The sequence below is a fragment of the Pinus tabuliformis genome, chromosome J (assembly GCF_031772625.1).
Source record: "Pinus tabuliformis cultivar Carrire ecotype Pingquan chromosome J, CPIR1, whole genome shotgun sequence".
Lineage (NCBI taxonomy): Eukaryota > Viridiplantae > Streptophyta > Pinopsida > Pinales > Pinaceae > Pinus > Pinus tabuliformis.
This window is the reverse complement of record NC_142295.1, coordinates 1,136,341,402-1,136,356,939: the sequence shown is the minus strand read 5'-3', so window position 1 is coordinate 1,136,356,939 and position 15,538 is coordinate 1,136,341,402.

Here is a 15,538-nt window from a genome sequence, read left to right as displayed (position 1 = left end):
CCTTGGGACTTATTTCCCTTGGCTTTCTTTGCCTTACTCGCTAAGGCAAAATCCTCTTCCACTTCCTTGGAAAATGTCCCATCTCTGGTGTTCCTCCTCATCTCCTCCTGCATTAAATCTGACCACAGTCGTTCCCAATCTGGTAGCTTCTCTCGACCATTGACAGAGTCCTGATAACTATTCCAACTCTTTGGGAGTCCTAGAAGAGCAAAACTCACCATATCATCCTCGTAAATCGTGATTCCAACGCTTCCAAGTTCATCACGACATTGACTGAACTTGGTCAAGTAATTTGGAATTGAGTCGCTGCCTCCATCTTGATTTTTCAAAGTTTATTTTTAGTGCTAACTTCCTTTGCTCACTATTGTTCTGGAAAAGGTCGTTCGATGCTTTCTACATAGCATGCGGAGTTTCCTTCCCATGGAGACTCGAGACAATGTGGTCTCGAACTCCCTCAAGGATTATCCACCTCGCCCTTGCCACACACTTCTTCCATTTGGCCAGATTCTGAGCATCCGATGCTGGTGGCTTAGGAATGTCCTGATCAATGAATTCCTTCAAGCCATTATCCTCCAACATGACCTCCATCCTATCCTTCCAGGCTATATAATTCTAGCTTCCATCCAAGGCATACTCAAGTCGCAAATTGTAGAACGCCATTTGTCGATCTTGAAGTATGTATTGCAAATTAAAATTTCACCTGTAACCCTGAACTCAAAACTTCGAAATCCCCTCTAGTATATTGTTCTCAGCTCCAATACCATGTAGAAAATTTCTACAAATCAAGCTCTGGTACCATGTAGAAAATTTCTACAAATTTAGCTTCGATACCATGTAGAAATTTATACAAATCTAGCTCCGATACGATGTAGAATTTTCTCCAAATCTAACTCCAATACCATGTAGAAATTTCTACAAATATAGCTCCGATACCATGAAGAAATTCCTGTAGATTCACAAGATCATGTAATCTACTAAAACAAGAGACAAGAATCTAATTCTACTCTTTATAGCGGAAACCCATAAAGATCGAGAAAAACAATAATCCACAAGAGGAAGATAATCAATGGCACATAAAACAATACGTATATGGGGAAAGCCATAGCTCAAAACCCCACTATCTGTATTGCATTAATTAGAAATCCAAGATGAGATTACAATGCTTGTTCTCATAAGAACAATCCCAACACTTAGTCAAATAAATCTCCAACTCACAAGCAAACTCTTGGCCAACACTTAGCCAATTCTGCAACTCTCCAAGTCCCTATTTCCTTGCGCAATTCCTATGGATGATTAACCCATCTTAAAGGGAAATTAGTGCATCCAAAACTATGCAATCCCTTCTAGGCTTAGTTCCTGATTGCATGCACTATCAATATAACTCAAAAAATTATACAAAAAAAGTACATTTTCCCTGCACTCTAGTCTCAATTCAGTTTTTCTCGGAATCAACATGCATGAGTTTCTGATGAGGGAATATTCAGTTAACTAGAGTTGAGTGCACTAATGCATCAACTGACTCTTAACTCACTATTAGTTCCTCAAACAGTTTGGAACTAATTTAACTGGACTTAACTCAGTAAACTGAGTTAACTAATTACCAGTGATACTTAACTCATCCTGGACCCCTATAATATAGGGAGAACATATACCTGACTTCAGAGAGACTTCCAACTTGAAATTCCTAAGTTAACTAAGTCAACTCACTCTAGTTAACTATTACAAGTTGTTATGAGAATAAAATTCGATTTTAATTCACAGTTTAAATCAAGGAAAAATTAAACTGGAATTTTTGGATTCTATTTTTATCATGATCCAGGTGGATGTTGGTGGCCACCCACCTATCCCATTTGGACCCCCACAACTGTCTCTTTCAGTTTTTTCAGTTTCCTAAATTGTAGCATAGTTTACTATTTTTAGCAGTTTTTCGGGTCCTAAACTTTCAGAGCCGTTTTGAGGCCCTAAACGACGTTTTTTGGGAAATATGGGGGCAACATGGGTCCATGGACGGATGTTGCCCTTCACAGAGTGGTAGTGCTTGGATAGATCTTTCTAGCGAGCTATTGTACGCATCAAACGAAGATCGTATGCCAAAGTTATGACCTCGGGAAATTGATGTACCAATTTACCCAAACGGGGCCCATAATTTGGCGTTTCATCTTCTAGGGTTAGGTTTTGGGATGTGAAGGGTTTTCCATTGTTTCTCAATAATAAATAGGCCTTCGAGCCTCATCGTAACATAGTTCAGAACAGTTCAGAGGCATGTAGCCGCCACATCTCTTCTCAGAGATAAGCTACCATCGCCCTAGCTGGTTTATTTCCATCACCGTTTGTAAGCATATTTTAGTATTTTAAATTAATGAAATGAAGTATTATTTCCACTGCATATCTGTGTTTATGGTTATCTCTGTGATTTGTTGCCTTCCTGTTTAAATCCGGATCAGTGGTATCAGAGTGGTCTGCTTTTTCTTTGTTTTTCTTTGCATGTCCCCAACGAGGTTGGGATATAGGGAGTTAGGGCTTGAACTGGTTGAACCTTTGCAAGACTAGCCTCGCAAATCCCGACGGCCTCCCACAGTGGATGAGAAGAAAGACGAGGGGGCAGGAGATCCTATCAAAATCTTGCTCGAAGAAGCCCTCGAGCGACAAAGGAACGCGATGATGGATAGCTTTGTGCAAATCCTTCAACGGCTACCCAGAGGTGATGTATCGGCTTCCTGTAGCTACTCTGGAAACACCACGCTGTCTAAGGTACAAGTTAATTTTGAAATCCCCATATTCGAGGGTCAAATAGATGCAGATGCCGTAGACAAATGGTTAAATCTGCTAGAGGGTTATTTTTCTGTTCATGAATTTTCGAGTTGGGAAAAGATTGTTTTCGCTCTTCTCAAAGCAGCCCCCCATGTCAAGGACTGGTGGGAATCCTACTGCGAGCAGAAGGATGAAAGCACAGGCTCACTATTTTCAGCCGCACCCACTTAGGATTCATTCCGGGATGCCGTCAAGGAGCAGTACTACCCTGTTAAAAGCTACGAGGACAAATACATAAAGTGGACCACGCTGCGGCAGGGAAGGGACCAAGATGTGCCAGAGTTCACAAACATTTTTCATACCCTTCACACACAGTTAGGTATCAAGGACTATGAGCTGCATTTGGTACTCAAATACCACGGCTGCCTACACAGATACATCCAGGAAGAGATGGAGTTCCTTAACATCTCCTCGCTCAGCACGGCGTATCGATACGCTGTCAAAATCGAGCAAAAGTTCAAACGAAAGAAGCGAGACTTTGGATCTGCAAATCCGAAGTCTAAATGACAAAGCCAAAGTGGGGTGAACCAAGACAACCCATCGAAGTCGCAAGAAAATAAAAACACCACGAAGCCGAAGAAGGACACAGGAAAGTGGTGTGAGTTCCACAAGAGTCCCACTCATAACACAAGTGAGTGTCGGACCAAGCAATCACTGGTGGTTGAGTTGAAGGCTTCCGAATCAGATGCATGTTCCAACCCTGAGCCAGAACCCGACAAGGGGAATGGAAAAGGGAAGTAGATCATTGATATGGATCCCAGCGCCACTGTTACCACCACCAAGATCCAGAAGAAAGAACCCGAAGATCCAGAGGAGGGGGAACGTCTTTTCCACTCACAGATGTGGGTGAAGGGTTCGCCGCTGCAATTCATTGTCGACAGTGGCAACCAAAAGAACCTCATTTCAGCGGAGGTCGTGAAGCAGTTGGGCCTACCGACTACACCACACTTGCAGTCGTATAATATTGGGTGGCTTCATGAAGGACGAGATCTCAAAGTTCGCCAGTAGCGTCGCCTTCCCTATAGCATCAAGCCCTTCACAGACGAGGTATTGGGTGATGTTACACCTCTGGATGTTTGTGATGTACTATTAGGCCAACCATACTTGTGGAGGTGACATGCTGTGTATGAGTCAGGGCCTCGCGCTATCATCATTTCTTTGGGTGATTCATTATACAAAATATCGGATGTAGCCCCACATACCGCCACCTCTTTGATCACTGCTAAGAAAGGCAGCAAGCTCATCTCCCAGACTAGGAAATTCATCTATCTGGTTCACTCCCAAAGTAAGGGGAAGATCATTGCCACATCCATGACCCCCACGAAGGGTCCCTCCACGTAGTAGCAACAACAAAGGGATATGGTCATGACAAAACACAGGAACAACTTCTCCTCACCCACAGGGGTACCACACAATCTTCAGGTGGGTGACAAAGTTTGGTTACATCTGCAGAAAGAACGCCTTACTAGAGCCCATCAGAAGCTCATACTACTCCGACATGGTCCTTATAGTAGTACCAAGGCTATGGGGAACAATGATTTAGAGCACAACATTCCTCCATTCCTTCGCTTGCACCAAGTGTCCAATCTGGACCGTCATCGACCATGCTTCCCACCATTACTGGACACATCAGAGATTGTAGAACAAGTTCAGCAGATGAAGGAACTCAACGCAATGGGGACCATTGCTTCCTAAGGGGGGAGGAATGATCCATGTGGATGTTGGTGGCCACCCACCTATCCCATTTGGACCCCCACAACTGTCTCTTTCAGTTTTTTCAGTTTCCTAAATTGTAGCACAGTTTACTTTTTTTAGCAGTTTTTCAGGTCCTGAACTTCCGGAGACATTTTGAGGCCCTAAACAACGGTTTTTGGGAAATATGGGGGCAACATGGGTCCATGGACTGATGTTGTCCTTCCCAAAGTGGTAGTGCTCGGGCAGATCTTTCTAACAAGCTTTTGTATGCGTCAAACGAAGATTGTCTGCCAAAGTTACGACCCGAGGAAATTGATGTACCAGTTTACCCAAACGGGGCCCACAATTTGGTGTTTCATCTTCTAGGGTTAGGTTTTGGGATGTGAAGGGTTTTCCATTGTTTCTCAACAATAAATAGGCCTTCAAGCCTCATTGTAACACAGTTCAGAGGCATGTAGCCGCCACATCTCTTCTTAGAGATAAGCTACCATCGCCCTAGCTGGTTTATTTCCATCACTGTTTGTAAGCATATTTCAGTATTTTACATTAATGAAATGAAGTATTATTTCCGCTGCATATCTGTGTTTATGGTTATCTCTGTGATTTGTTGCGTTCCTGTTTAAATCCAGATCATATCATTTCTTTTTGCTATTTTCAACATATGTAATCAGGTTCCTTCATCTGATTCCAATATAATAATATCACATAAGAAGTCAGGGATAAATTTCCCTTAAAATCAATTCCAAAACACATTTCCTGTCAAGTTTAAAATATGATAGCATGTGCTCTTTTCATACTTATACATGAGCTTTGAGTAAGAGTGGAAATAAATTCCACCATAATGCCATGTGCGAACATTAAGCTAGATCAAACTATTTGATTTCCTAGATTATGCTAAATAAGCTTTATTTATTGACTCTCGATATCGTAACCACAAAAGTACCATGCTTCTTTTACGAAAATCACATATAAGTGTATGAGTATTAACCTACTATAGCAAGGTAACTGAGGGAAGAATATGCCCCTCTTCATCAATAAATCTAATAAATATGATATGTTCATGAAATGGAATCACAAAATATATTGACCCAACAACATTTCCAAATTCATCAATTAAAAATCCTCAATCCCAATTATTAAGACAATGTTGCAATCATAAAAATTATATAATGAATGTTGCAGCAAGAGCAAGTACTGTTACCAATTCAGAACCATTTTATTCTTCAAAAAGTGCCAAGTAAAACAATGGACCTACATAAATTGGGCAAAAGTAGTTGTTTTCTGCAGTCATTGAAGCACAAGAATGCACCCATGAATACATGTAGCTCAGACAAAACTTATTATGCTCACTTGCACAAAATCCTACAAAATTAGTCACTGTAGAATTGTTTCCAACAACAACCCCTTTTTTTATGACAGATTTAGATAATAAAAGTAACAACTATCCTATTCTCTATTCACACTTCAAAAAATTATTAAATTATTTCTCACATTCATACCAAAAACTTGTAGACATAGGAAGCTACATCCATCAAAAAGTCTATTCATAAATTTCTAGTACATAAAAACTACGGTAAGTAAGACTTTTACTCTAACAATTTATATGCATAAAAGCTATAGCAATTCAGGCATTTTGACAAACACTTTGCAAACATGAAATCTATAGCCATTGAGGCCTTTTGACAACCACTTTGCAAGCATGCAATCTACAGTCATTAAGGCATCTTGTCAAACACTTGGCAACAATGAATTTGAGATTCTTCTTCATAAAAATCAGAAATTGAATTTAAAACGTTGACATCTTAAAATAGGGTCTAAACAATCTTAGTTTTTCATCAAAAGCTCGACAATAGGAGCACATAATTGACAACATCGATATGCAAAATCGTCTAGATTTACGATTTGGGTTTTGAAAAGTATTTTTTTGGAATCAAGTTAGGGGTTATAGGTTCATATGGTATGGATACCCCCTGATGTTGAGATGAAATGCAACATAAATTCCCAAGGATGCGATTCCTTAAAACAACAAAAATAAATAAATCCAATTGTCTCATTTATCACTTTTGTCAAACACTTAGTGTGTAAACTTCGTCTACAACTGTACATGGAGAAGGAAAACAAAAATTTATGCTAATATGATATTTTCATCAACTCATGGAAACTGGTAATGGACAAAAAATCATTATAAATTGAACAAAAAAAAGCTTTGGCAACACATTCTTGTTTTAATTCTCCTGCATGTACATTCTCAACTATAGTTGTCATTAATTATTGGTTAGCTCGAAATTGAATTTGTAAATATCTCATAAACATTCACAAGTAACAATTTCCAATAAATTGAAAGTTCTACAAAACTTTAAACTAATAATAAACTAAAATTAAAAAAATGCTTATGAACATACCTCGAAGTGTATTTATACAACTCCAAAAAGATGTGAATATGCTCCAACTCCAATGAGAGTATGCTCTAACTCCAATATCCTTCCCAACTCATTGTGAACCATCTGATTTTCCTCCCAACCATATCCAGGGAGAAATTCTCCCCTTGGAACCCCCGATCTATAAGAGCTCACACGTAGTACCGAAATATAACAGTAGAGAGATGTACAAGGTAAGCTAAGGAAGATAAGTTTCACTTCCTCTCAATACCACTCATGGACAACTCCACCAGGTAGAACTAATTAGTAATTTATTTTAGGAATTTAGATTCATTTTGACAACATTTGGCTACTCTCCAAGACTCTCCCTCTCACAATCCTCTTCAAGTCTTTCCAACTCTTGGTATTACAATGCACCTCCCTCCCAAGTAAGAATGCTTGAGACACATATATAGGAGGAGAAACAAATTCTTGTCATAAAGGAGGCATAATATGCATTCCTTGTATTCCATTTAGAGGAGTGTAACTCATGCCATTAAGGAGAGTGTAACATATGCATTAAAGAGAGCGTAAGAGGAATATTTTATGACATGTCTCTAATGACTGTAAGAGGAATATGCCATTCTTTGATGAGAGCATAAGAGAGAGTGTAATATATTATTAAAAGAGAGAGAGATTTACATAGATCCATGAGAGTCATCAAGGAGAGGTGTGAAGTGATTGAGGAGATGAAGGTGACTTGTAATTCCCTTTTAATAATCATAGTCTCACAAAAGATAATAATAATACTAATAATATTGAGGATTAAGTCTAGATTGAACTATTAGGATTGATTAATGATAAGTTAAGTGATTTTCCTTAAACCATAATTGATTACCCATTGATTGAAGGTGATTTACTATTTTTGGAAAGTCATACTGGAGATGTTAGCCATGACTTTTCAGTTTTAGAAAGTCACTCCAGAATTGTTAGAAATGAGATTTTATTAAGAAAATTCATCAATGAGCTACCAATGAGTGGTATTTTTCTTCCGGAGAATAAGGATTTTGCATCCCTATTGTATACATCTCCGTGCCTTGGTAGATTGAGGACTTCGCGCCCTAATCTACTCTAAGGATCCAATATTCCACACCTTGATCTTTTAAATATTTAGGACTCCATGCCCCAATACTTTTATTATAGATCCAAGACTCCACATATTTATATTTCATGGATTTAGGACTCTCCGCCCTAATCCTTTTATTACAAATCCAAGACTCCACATCTTTATCTTTCATGGATTTAGGACTTTGCGCCCTAAGTTCCATGGCTTATCATCTACTCGACTTTGAAACTCTGCGCTTCACCTTAAGGTACTCGTTGTGAGATCATACCCATATGATGGTTCAGTGGTAAGGCCTTGTTCCAAGCCCTGCACATATCACAATCTCATAGATCAAAGGGATCAAATGAATTTCATAATTAACTTATTCACATTTTACCAAATATTGTGCATGACTTCCACAATCATTTTGGTTATGGGGAAATGACTTCCACAACCATTTATAATTTGAACATACTTGTTTGCAAATAACCACGTCCCCTGTCACATCCTGCTCAATACAAGATTAAGCATATCTAATCATAAAAATCATGTATCATGACTTCCACAATCATTTATAATTTGAGCATCCTTGTTCACAAATGACCATGTCCCCTATCACATCTTGCTCAATACAAGATTAAACACACATAATCATACAAATAATGTGTCATGACTTCCACAATCATTTATAATTTGAGCATCCTTGTTTGCAAATAACCAGGTCCCCTGCCACATCCTGCTTAGTACAAGATTATGCATATATAATCATACAAATCATATATCATCCATAAATCATAATTAACCATATGTTCCACATAACCATGATCATCCATGGATCTATCTGTCTTTATCCTATATCACCAGCCATGTCATACACCTATGTCCAAAATAGGATACCAAAAGAGAAAACATCGATAATATGCTCTTAACCAAAATCAGTTCTTATACACACAACCATAGATATTATCATAAGCACATAGCAACCAGGTGACCCACACTAGTTTATAACATATAAGCATGTATATAAGTCTATTATGCATAATCTTATATCATTACATCAAAATCACCCTCTCTAAGTGTCACAAAACTAATCTTACCAAGGTGGGACACTACAAGTAGTAGTAGCTTCGACTTGACAAAAGATACTTTGATCTCCTAGAGGGATCCACACGAGAGAGAGATAGATAACCCAATATTTCGATCTCGACCTTTTCTTTCTTCTTCTCCAAGTTTGCATTCGTTTTAGTCTCCTTTTCCAACTTCGCACTTTTTTCTCTTCTTCTTGGATATCGAAATTAAGTGAGAGAGAGCTATTCCAAATGAATTTGAATTGCTTGTATATATAGGCTTATGATGAGGTTGAATTACCGAGATTGAGGCTGACTTGGTGTGGAGGTGAAAAATAACTTATTTGACTCAATATTAATTCTTTTACATGATTCAAAATCCCAGGAAGAGTCTCTTTTAATGGACAATGACTTTAATGGCTCAGAATAAATCCTAGAAGTCCTCAATAGGGACTTTGACCCACATGATGACCCATGCATGAAACCCATGCTTTAATAAGTCATAATAATAATAATAAATTATTTTTCTTTCTTTTGATAAATACATTTCATTACGACTCAAATATAATTTATGAAGACCGAACCTAGTTACATTCTTCAACAGATGTATCTCTATTGTGAACCTTTGCTACAAATTTTGATTAATAAAATCTCCTAGTTATGGTTAAATTTAAATAATAATAATAATTATTGTTACAAAAGAGTGTTGACATTATCGTGTTAATTTTGGATACTAGAGTTATACAAAGTAAAAGGCTTTGGACTAAGGTATGGAGTTTGGTTCAAAAGTACATAAAAACAATTCAATACTTGAGTTAAAACATCCAGTAAAATAACTATTGCCAAAATAGATGAGTTTGTTATACTTCATTGATTAGTTGGGATTTTAAAAAGCTTGATATATTTGATCTTGAAACTATTCACCTTAAACCAATTCAACTAAAACCAAAGATATTCAAACCCTAGCAAAACTAGGTAGTAAGCCATGAACTTTTAAGCCCTACTTAATCTAAAACTGTAAATGACATCCTTATTGACCTCTATTGACCGGTAAATTGTTGGGGATATTCCACTGGACACTTTGTCATAACATATATGTTAAAATATATTTGGAAATCCTAATCTATACTATAAGGGTTAATTTTTCCTTAGATTTTTAAATTCGTTAATTATTGTTTATTGTTTATTGTGTATGCATGCAAATTATAATTATGCATAAAATAGTGTACAACTAGAACAACTATTCACAAACTAACTATATAACAGGGTTGATTTAGGAAAAAATTTGGAATAAAATCCAGTTGGAATGCGAGGATGCTCTGCATAAAATAGTGTGACAAATGAATGCAAGTACAAAACAACCTTGTGGCCATATGGTTTTACAATTTATAAATCCTATCTGCTTGCTCTCTCTCTCTCTCTCTCTCTCTCTCATCTTTCTATCTCTATATATATATATATATATATATATATCTACTCATATATATATATATAATATATATATACTCTCATCTACTCTACATCTATGGAATAAAATCATGAATAAATGCCCCTTTTCCTTAGTTATATAACACAACTTGATGTCCTACTAGTGGTTAAGTTTGACTCTTTAAAATATTAATTAGAGTTACACTGTTGACTCTTCAGGAGTCTTCTTCAACATGATCACAGGAATATCCCCTTTATCATGAATAATTGGGGTTGATGTAGCGTCCTCTAGAATTTTGGTGGTCAATTTTGATAGTCAACTTCCATAAGGTATAACTTTCTCATACAAGTTCTGATTGAGTTGATTCTTGTGTCGTTAGAAAGGTATAGATATGTAGATTATGATTAGGTCCATTATAAGGTCAAGAACCCAAAAGTGGCCATTTAAGGCCTAAACATAGCTCCTAAAGTTTTTCACCTAAAATTTTCTAAACTAGGATTGCTGATAAAAATGGTCCTATAATTTGATTCCTCTGCTTTTTCCACTCTAAAAGCATCATTATGGATGAAAAAGAATGTAATTATCGAATTTGAATAATAAATGCTTGTTTCTTCTTGTTGTAAAGCAAAGAAAATAACTCTACCTCGTAACTTTCACCTTGCCTTTTGTGACAAAATTTGAGATGACCAACATAGTGGCTTCTCCTTGTTTAGAGTTGAAGAGAAAGTTTCCAAACTTGGAAAATATGTACACCAACCCTAAAAGTATACACACCCAACTACCCATATCTAAAGGGGACAAAATTTGTATTCAAGGATAAAGAATTCAAAACATGCCTATTAATAAACACACCACCACAACCCATGGAGGGCTTGGTCTCACCCTCACAATCAACAAGTATGCTTGGAAAGGTATCAATGTCTATTATTTTTTGTCAGAAATCACCTAGGAGATCCATGAAAGGACAATCAAACCTCGTTAAAGGATCTTAAATATTCTTTGATAAGTAAAGGTTCAAATTGGGTGGGGTTCTTGTCACCGTCACTTGTTAGAATTAAATATTTCCCAATTGAAAGCATATGTGCTATCTACTCCAAGTTTTGAGCACTTTCACCACTAGCCACGACATTGTTGGAGTCCACCTTCATATGCTTTAGTCCCATACCTCCATCCACAGGTGGCTTGATTTGATACATTTTTCCTTTTTCGATAGGCATCAACCTTAATCTCATAGTCCTTTGGTGCATGATGATGCTTATGGAAAAAGCAACATCGAAACAAAATATTCTCATTGTCTAATAATTTCTCTCTCTTCCCATCACCCTAGTCGAATTTTAAATTCTATACAAGACTACCAGTGATAGACATCATGCTCAATATTCTAGAAATACCCTCCTTATTAAGGGTTTTATCCACCAGCATTGAAACAAATAAATTATCCACAATTTTCTTCATCATTTTCAACTTGATGAAGTGGATTACCATACGCAAAAATTAAACCCACAAGGGTCATTTGCCTCTATAGGCTCTCTCAAAATAAAAAGATTCATAACATGGTGAGAGAACTAACTTAGAGCTCTCAAAGAACCAAGGACCTCCATGTAGGACAACATCTTTTTCTACATATTTTTTAAATAAGAAAGAAAGTAAACCTCATTGTAGTAGAGATTTTTGCTTTGCCCTTTGTAATATGAGTTGGAGGAGTTGATCCAAGGATCAAACTTCTTGATCAAGGCATTTTCCTCCTATAATAGCTAATTAAATCCCTTTCCATCAAATCCTTCACTCCTTCCAAAATCCAATCCTAATAAACCCACACTCGAATATATTTTAGTATTGAATACATTTATTCTTGCTCTTGGAACTTGTGAACAATGACCCTAGTTTTCCTCCCCTTTTGTCTTCCTCCTCTTCCTTTCCCTAAAATCTATGTTTTTTTACTTGGCGGACTTGGTGGTTTTGTAACTTAACAAGATATGTTCACAGGCCAAAATCACAATAATCCTAAAGGGAGAGGCTCATGACTAATTTATGTTGATAAAAATATTAATATGGTAATATATATGAACAATGATGAGGATGATAATGATCATCATCCACTAAGATCAACATTGGTTTATATGATATTAAGACATTTGATAACAATTGACCAACATTTTTTTTTATGATACAAAACATTGTACAACAACATTAGAACCATAAGCCTCATTTTTCACCATACTTTTGACTTATACTAGATTGAAACATGTGTTATTTTTATGCCTCAATTAAATATTGAGAATAAGGTCATAAAATTTTCAAATTTTATTTTCAACCAAAAGGTAGCCCTAATTTGTGTCTTGATCTTCAACCCGTATTTTTTTTATTTGGGTTTAAATTGTGACCATTAATATGGTTGAATTGTATCTAGGTTGATAAAATAAATACAACAATGGTAAAATTCCCATTGCAATACAGGTCAAAAATGTTGATGACAACATAGTTCTAGATCAGCTTTTTTAAATCAATAATGGACATTACCAATATGGTCAAAAAATGATCACATGATCAAAATTTATTGCACAAGTGCTATAAGTTAGGTTTAAACTTGTGTCCGGAGTTCATTTGGAGATAAACTTTGAATTTTTTTGTAAACACACCCCTGGTTTATCCTTAGGAGTGTATTTACTATGTTAACCCAAGTTCCCTGGTATAGTCAGGGAAATGGGGATTTTTGTTTACTTCTTCCAAGTTTCCAAAACTCAATTTTTGGATGTCATCATTGTATTTGTCTTGGTGATACTTTTCCAGTGATATAAATTTTGGCCCAATTGGACTCCACTATTACAAGTTAGGGTTTTCTAAGATCTTTTTAATTCATATGTTCGACTTCACTTTTCCCACCATGCGAAACCCACGTGGTGTGCCTCGATGTCACACACATTGAGAGAGAGAGAGAGAGAGAGAGAGCCTTTGACCACCAATGCTCATATACAATTACCATAGTCCTCCACCATTCGACGACCCAAGTCACACGACTAGATTGACGACTAACAATTATATTGCTACCCCATTCTTTCGCTGAAGTAATAGGGGGAGGCCCCGCTATCTTGGTTCCACTTCACGGTTCCAGGGTGGAGATCCAATGGCCCACTGCCATTCGACTCATCTGATGGTTGTTATCCAATAGCACCACAACCCTCCCCTTGCTTACGTCATAGAGGGGGTCACATTATTTATCACAATCATCGATCTTGTAAATAGATCTCCATCGTTTGTTATGATCCTAACTTCTACCCTTAGTTATAATACATGGTTACATGGTTCAACGACCTAGCCCTTAGGGCCAAGGCCTTTAATTCGATGCACACACAGGGTCGAACCCCGACCTCTGACCATGGTGTTGGTCACCTCTAGACCACGCCCGAACTAAAATTATGTGTGTTTTGTGTATCTTTGGTGTACACACACGCACATATACTCTACAAGTGGAATATACTCTTCCCACTTCTTTGGCTAGTGCATCATATACATCCTCAACATGTCTTCAAAGTTTATGTTTGTCCTCTTTGTTTTTACATTTGTTTGTGGATGATACATGCACTGAATTCCAATTCTATCCCCAATACTACAAATAGTTCCTTCTAAAACCTTGAAGTGAACTTGGAATCTCTATCTAAAATTATTTTCTTGAGGACTCCATGCAACCTCACAATCTCCTTTTTGAAGATTTGAACCACCTCACTAGCTAAATTGGTGGATTTGACTACAAAAAAATGAGCCACTTTGCTAAAATGGTCAATTACCACCATAATTGCATCATGTTGTCTGGAGGTTCTTGGAAAAATGGTAATGAAATCCATGGATATCACTTCCCACTTCCATTCTGGAATGGAAATGGGCTGCAATAAACCTATTGGGTGTTTATGTTTGACCTTCACTTGTTAGAACTCCATGCATTTAGCAACCAAATCAACTACTTCCCTTTCCAAATTATGCCAATAATAAAACCTTTTGGTGGCCATGAGAGTCTTTTGGTATCCTGGGTGGCCGAAATATGGTTTAACATGGAACTCTCTCATTATGATTCTCTTCAAATCATCATTGTTTGGCACATAGATTCTATTCTTGAATCTAACTAGACCATCATCTGTGAGATGATATTCCTCATCCTTTCCACCCTCACCATCTTGTTGTAGATTTTCCTTTATATAATGATACTCCTCATCATGTTGTATTGCATGTTTGACCCATTCTCCAAGGTCCAACCCATAATAAAGTATGGTTTCCATGCGATTTAATTGAATGCTTCCACTAAGTGAATCGACCACCCCATTTTATTTTCCCTTGATGTACTTGATTTTAAATTCAAACTCGCTATGTATGGCTAGCCACCTAAATTTTCTTGTATTCAAATTAGGTTGATCAAACAAATATTTTAGTCCCCCATGATCTGTCATAAGTGTAAATCTTCTACCGAGGAGGTAATGCCTCCACATTTTCAATGTATCTATGACAACAACTAAGTCAAAATCACGAGTTACATAGTTTGACTCATGTTCATTTAGCTTTTGTGACTCATAGAAAACTACTTGTCCTTCCTGCATAAATACTCCACTGAGCCCCTCCTTACAGGCATCTGTACATACCATAAATTCCTTGTCTGAATATGCAATTCTTAATACTCGTGCATTAGTGAGGAACAATTTCAATTTTTCAAAGCTTGATGCACATTCAACTGTCCACTCAAATTTCTTCCCTTTCTTCTACAAGTGATTGGGTGGCCTATCTTGGAGAAGTTTTTTATGAAACTTTTGTAGTAGCTTTCCAACCCCTAAATGATCTAATCTCATTCACATTTTTTTTGTGTAAGCCACCCTATTATGGCCTTTATCTTTTTCTAATCAACTACTATCCCCTCCTTGGAGACTATGTGTCCCAAATAATGTGTTTGTGATTGTAAGAACTCAAACTTACTAAGATTTGCATAAATATTGCGTTCCCTTAATAATTGTAGCACTGCGGCTAGGTGTTTCTCATGTTCTTCTTTATTTTTTGAATATACCAATACATCATCAATGAAGATAATCACAAA